Below are 7,640 nucleotides of genomic sequence, written 5' to 3'. Positions count from 1 at the left end.
TATTTTTCAACAAGGGGGAGGCTTCTATTTATAGGAAAAATTGAGCTCCTAACCAAACAAACTGATTCTAGAATTTTCCAAATCAGTTTGGTCAATTTTTGACCATTTTTAGGTCAGTTAAGCTAACTTTTTGGAACTAGACTTGAATTAGGAGAGAGGAGAGATGAAATATCTCAATTTTTATGAGTTTAAAACTCATTCAAGCATGTGAAATATGCACCTCCTTTAAATAACTCCCCTTCCTTACATATGTGTCATAATGGAATCATTTTAATATTGCTCATAGTTTTTTTTTACTAATAATCTTATGTGAAATATGCACCTCCTTTAAAGAACTCCCCTTCCTTACATATGTGTCATAATGGAATCATTTTAATATTGCTCATAGTTGTTTTTTACTAATAAACCTTGTACATTTTCAACTCTTCATCTTATGTGAAATATGCACCTCCTTTAAAGAACTCCCCTTCCTTACATATGTGTCATATTTCATCTTATGTGAAATATGCACCTGCTTTAAAGAACTCCCCTTCCTTACATATGTGTCATAATGGAATCATTTTAATATTGCTCATAGTTTTTTACTAATAAACCTTGTACATTTTCAACTCTTCATCTTATGTGAGCATTTACTCATTTTTGGATACCCAAAATATCTCATATTTTTAATATTGCTCATAGTTTTTTACTAATAAACCTTGTACATTTTCAACTCTTCATCTTATGTGAGCATTTACTCATTTTTGGGTATCTTCTTTTACAAATTGGATTTATCTCCTCCCTACACATGGATTGATGCTATTGGCTCATAGGAACCTTAATTCGACCATAATCCAAAAATTTCTGAAAATCTAGACCCTTAGGCTAAGGTCCTTTATACCCATTTCCAATAAATTCTAATTGCACATTGGAAAGTTCTTTTTGAATTTCTGTTTCAGGGGAACTTTTTTTAATAAGATGAGATAATTTTTCTATCCAAAAATATTAAAAATCTGAATATTCTCTCTCTAGAATATTTTCTCTCTCTAGGTTAAAACAGTTAGAAACAAGGTCTTTATATTTCTGAAGAGGGATTGATTACAGGGGAAGATACTAGACATCAAAAGGGGGGTTGGGGGAGGAATCTTACATTCTACCCCACTTAAAAAACGTGAGATGTCCTCATCTCGTAAACTGGGATAATTTCACAAGATGCACGAATTATGAGACTTAGAGAAAAATTTAAATCAGGATTAACCACCAAGAAAAGTCTCAAAGAGAGAAAGATTCAAGATAAGAACAAGATTTAAACTTTATTCATTCTCAGAACTTATACAGTAAAGATAGAAGAACTCTTTATACTTCCATAAGCCCGTCCATCATATGATCACAAAAGCAGCACTCACAAGCTGCGCATGTATAAGGTAACTCATCTATGGGAATAATTCTGTTGGTTATTGCTGCACCTATCTCAATGGTATGAGGTGATCTAACAAAAGGACCTCTGAGAGGTAAGCCAAAAACAGGGTAAAGGCATATCTTCTCATGAGGAAGAAAACACGCCAGTAAGAAGACCCGCGCTCAGAAAACCCAAGATGTCTTGATCTCATGACGCAGTAGTATCGGGGACCCAAACCCAAGGCTTCGATAACCATGGCCAAGCGGACATTGTTACGAAAGTGCTGCTGACCCCAGGGTGTTACCCTAGTTATGTCTTGATAGGTCTGCCATTTGGTCTGAGCTACAGACGTTCCCAAGTGAGGGAAAAGTGAGCGCTCATACTGTTCTATAAAATCCTTCTTCACAGACTCGCTTGCGTCTTGAAGGTGAGAAATCATCATGGATAAAACTAATTCTTGTTGCCAAGCCGCCATGAAGGAGATTAAGAAAGAAGGAGATTGATGGAAGTAAGATTACTGTGAGCAAGTTACGACTTATATAAAGGAAGGAGCTAGCGTAACTTAGAAGCCAACGGTATCTTGCCACTGAAGTTTTACCGTCTTTCCATGATTTGGGTTTGGCACATATTTCTATGAAATACATTAAGAACTTTGAGATGAGGAGATAAAAGAAGCTCGTAAGCTAAGTTACTTACTTTCTTTGAATTCAGATAAGGCTCACAATATCTGGGGGATAACTTCTTAAACTCCCCAATAGATAAAGAACTTCTTTTGGGCCATACTCGAATGAAGACCAAAACCTTGGTATCCAAAACACCGATTTTTACTTCTGAACTCATTGTTCTGAATCCTTAAAACAGGTGGAACTCCTGAGAAGTATTCTAGGAAAAGGGTCTTTCTTTTTTAAACAGAATCTTTCTTTTATTTTAGAGATCAAAAAGGGAGATTCTTACTCCTGTATACCTCGAAGGTTGGGGAGGAATCTTACATTCTACCCCACTTAAAAAAGTGCGAGATGTCCTCATCTCGCAAGGTAGAGGATAACTCTTTTTCTTAAGATCTAATTTTATTTTGGGGTTCCTTATATTCTGGTCAACCCAACAGAATACTGGGATAAATATCTCTTAGAACTCATCAACAATTCATTCAGATCATATTATTCATATCTTTAACATGATAATGGTCTATTAGACCGAAAAATTTCCTTCTGAACATTCCTCCACGGGAATTTCAGTCAAGTAAGTTCTCAATTTGTCATCCCTTAACTTGATCTAACGGTCAAGTATTAATAGTAGCAATCTGACAGCACAATCCACTAATTTCATAGTGATTTGCTGAAATTATTATCATCATTCTAGTTATGAATATTATCACAGGGACTCGTCCCATTCATCCTCATTGAGGTTTCGCTCAGCTTATTACATTTCAATCAAATTTCAGGGATCATCATTTTTCAATTAGAATCCAAATCAATTCATCAATTCTCAAACAGAATTAAAAATCATATCAACCACATTCGAAATCATCCTCTGGATAGCAATAACGCTTATAATTTCAAGTCTTAGATTTACTTGTATATACTATCAGTAAAGAGCTGCAGTATACTCTCGGTATATACGGGTAGTCACGATCCTTGGAATTATAAGGTAAATACCATCATGTCTAGGCCTCAAGCAAGTCAGGGATTCTATATAATTACGGTACTTCCATCTGAAGACCCAATTACCAAATTACGAATTTCAGTTTGAATATCAAATTGTATGAATTATATCACACAATTACAACCTTTTTGTGCTCCTTGATAAATTTTTGACATATTTGGCTTCTCAGTTGATCTTTATTAACCAATTCGCTCTGATACCAACTGTGAGATCCCGGTCTCCTTCGCGTAACGGATTCGGGATACTAGCAGTGAAAGTAGCACATCATGCGCGGGTAGGGGTCTCACACTCGGGGCCTCGCCCACGGATATCCGGACAAGAGACTAATCCGTCGATTTGTCCAAAACCGAAACCGAAAAAAACTTCCTTTACCCGGAAAGCATGGGCAATTCCACCAGGATAACTCTTTACTCTAACGTAGTCAAGATCATTATTACGGATCAACTGATCTGATTGCACCTTTAACGGTGCTTGGTCAAATCAAGGAAGAAACTTGCACTTGGATCATTGGGATCAACGCTTTTTTCCCCATCAAGAGGCACAGCCGTTGATTCCTATCCATAGAACAATTTCTATCCGGGATTTACTTCATCTATCGTAATAATAGAATTTAAATCTCGATTTACGGATCCATCAATCCAGCCTAACCCCATCCGATCCCATGGGTTAGCCAACCGCCCAACCACTGTAGTGATGGGATCCAATTTGGAATTTGGTTAGGTTTTGTCGCGGGTACCAAGGAAAAGAGTTCCAAGGCCCCCTAGCCGGAAGTTCATGCAAACATAAAACTAACCACACCACTTACACACCCAATATGAAATTGCCTTTTTCGTAGGCATCAGCTAACTTTAAAACAATCCTTTAATGAAACCATATTACCACTGATCATAATCTTCCAATTTATCCAGTTGATTCATAATTTCCCATCATTCCTTCATCAGAGTATCTATGGCATCATTGGCAACTAGAACGCTCACCACCTGTCCACACAGGGGCCTTTTCAATAGTTCCTAGCCCATAATACTCGGCAATATAATCACTTATAAAAATCAAGATGGACTCTCGTTGAAGATCAGAAAGATCAACCAACAGATCTATATAAAGAGCCATGGACTCATCCATTGAAGACCAGCAAGGTCAATCAACCAGATCCATGCCCGGTTTCACAAAACAACTCTTACTCCTTGTTCCAATATCTTCCTCGACGCACGTGTGGGTATCCTAGGCGACCTAGAGCCCGAGCACCGTATGGTCAGCACCCTCTAGGATCCTTCGCAGGTGACCTAGCGCTTCATTCATAGGCCGCTTCCTTGGTCCCTCATCCACCGTACCGGAAGCTCACCATTTTAATCGAACCGAGGCTGGTCAAGACCTCGGCCGACTTTGCTACGCGAGACGTCCTCCATTGACTCTCCGTCAGCAGTTGCAACTTTAACAGTTAGGTCTCCACGACCTTAATCACAAGACGGTCAAAATGCTTCCCCAGCATTCTTGACATAAAACAGCGATTTACAAACAGCATTTACAAACAGTTTACAAATATAGTTTCTAAATCGAACTCTCGTCTTTCCACATTATCCCTCCTTAGTCCACATAACTTATTCCACATTCCATTCAATGTGTACTCATTCTCTTTCCTCATATCGACGACACATTAATTCACATACACATTCACATTCACATCCATACATCCACATTTACATGCATATATCCATTTTCACATCCTCATTTATACATCCACATCCCATATCCACATTCATACATACACATCCACATCCACATTCATATTCACATCCATATATCCACATCTACATGCATACATCCATTATCACGTCCTCATTCATACATCCACATCCACATACATACATACATCCACATCCACATTCCCATTCACATCTATACATCCACATCTACATCCACATACATACATACATCCACATCCACATCCACATTCCCATTCACATCTATATATCCACATCTACATCCACATTCACATACATCCACATCCACATTCCCATTCACATCTATACATCCACATCTACATCCACATACATACATACATCCACATCCACATTCCCATTCACATCTATACATCCACATCTACATCCACATTCACATCCACATTCATACATCCACATCTACATCCACATTCACATCTATGCATATACATCTTCATGCATACATCCATTTTCACATTCATACATCCATATTCCCATCTCCACATCCACACATCCACATACATACATCCATTTCCACATTCCCATTCATATAACCCCAGATGCCTTCACATCTAATCTTTTACATCACATCCATTCTCGCCCTATCACAACCCATATACATCTTATCCTATCACATACACTTCTTACCTCATCTCATACACATCTTATCACATCTTATCACATCTTAATTCATCTTATCATCTCTTATCACCTCTTATACACCTCTTATCACATCCTATCACATCTCATATCTATTTATAGAATACAAGAGAATTCTTATATTTGATATAAGATTTCTTTACACATTTACTTATGCATAAATTCCATTTAAGGAGATTAATACTTCCGAAGTAAAATCAATCTTTTATGCATCTTCCTATGCATAAATTCATTTTAAATGAAAATGACACTTTTGAATTAAAATTCAATCTTTTATGCATCTTCCTATGCATAAATTCAATTTAGTAGGAATTACACTTTTAGCATAAAAGAATTTCTCTTATGCATCTAAGTTATGCATAAAATCCATTTATGATGAAAATCACACTTTTAGTATAAAAAGAATATCTTTTATGCATACCTCTATGCATGAAATCCAAATATAATAAAAGTAACACTTTTATAATAAAATAATCAACTTTTATGCATACCTCTATGCATGAAATCCAATATGATAAAAGTAACACTTTTATAAAAAAATAATCAACTTTTATGCATACCTCTATGCATGAAATCCAAATATGATAAAAGTAACACTTTTATAATAAAATAATCAACTTTTATGCATGCCTCTATGCATGAAATCCAATATGATAAAAGTAACACTTTTGATATAAAAAAATTATCCTTTATGCATACTTCTATGCATGAAAATTAAAAATGATAAAAGTAACACTTTTGATATATAAAAAATTTATCCTTTATGCATACTTCTATGCATGAAAATTAAAAATGATAAAAGTAACACCTTTGATATAAAAAATTTTCCTTTATGCATACTTCTATGCATGATTTAAATAACTCCCCTTCCTTACATATGTGTCATAATGGAATCATTTTAATATTGCTCATAGTTTTTTTTACTAATAAACCTTGTACATTTTCAACTCTTCATCTTATGTGAAATATGCACCTCCTTTAAAGAACTCCCCTTCCTTACATATGTGTCATAATGGAATCATTTTAATATTGCTCATAGTTTTTTTTACTAATAAACCTTGTACATTTTCAACTCTTCATCTTATGTGAAATATGCACCTCCTTTAAAGAACTCCCCTTCCTTACATATGTGTCATATTTCATCTTATGTGAAATATGCACCTCCTTTAAAGAACTCCCCTTTCTTACATATGTGTCATAATGGAATCATTTTAATATTGCTCATAGTTTTTTACTAATAAACCTTGTACATTTTCAACTCTTCATCTTATGTGAGCATTTACTCATTTTTGGATACCCAAAATATCTCATATTTTTAATATTGCTCATAGTTTTTTACTAATAAACCTTGTACATTTTCAACTCTTCATCTTATGTGAGCATTTACTCATTTTTGGGTATCTTCTTTTACAAATTGGATTTATCTCCTCCCTACACATGGATTGATGCTATTGGCTCATAGGAACCTTAATTGGACCATAATCCAAAAATTTCTGAAAATCTAGACCCTTAGGCTAAGGTCCTTTATACCCATTTCCAATAAATTCTAATTGCACATTGGAAAGTTCTTTTTGAATTTCTGTTTCAGGGGAACTTTTTTTAATAAGATGAGATAATTTTTCTATCCAAAAATATTAAAAATCTGAATATTCTCTCTCTAGAATATTTTCTCTCTCTAGGTTAAAACAGTTAGAAACAAGGTCTTTATATTTCTGAAGAGGAATTGATTACAGGGGAAGATACTAGACATCAAAAGGGGGGTTGGGGGAGGAATCTTACAATCACGAGGCACAGCCGTTGATTCCTATCTATAGAACAATTTCTATCTGGGATTTACTTCATCTATCGTAATAATAGAAATTAAATCTCGATTTACGGATCCATCAGTCCAGCCTAACCCCATCCGATCCCATGGGTTAGCCAACCGCCCAACCACTGTAGTGATGGGATCCAATTTGGAATTTGGTTAGGTTTTGTCCCGGGTACCAAAGAAAAGAGTTCCAAGGCCCCCTAGCCGGAAGTTCATGCAAACATAAAACTAGCCACACCACTTACACACCCAATATGAAATTGCCTTTTTCTTAGCATCAGCTAACTTTAAAACAATCCTTTAATGAAACCATAGTACCACTGATCACAATCTTCCAATTTATCCGGATGATTCATAATTTCCCATCATTCCTTCATCAGAGTATCTATGGCATCATTGGCAACTAGAACGC

This window comes from Cibotium barometz, chromosome 59 (genome assembly GCF_041138505.1).
Source record: "Cibotium barometz isolate CiBa-2024 chromosome 59, ASM4113850v1, whole genome shotgun sequence".
Taxonomy (NCBI): Eukaryota; Viridiplantae; Streptophyta; class Polypodiopsida; order Cyatheales; family Cibotiaceae; genus Cibotium; species Cibotium barometz.
Note: the sequence above shows the minus strand (reverse complement) of the source record.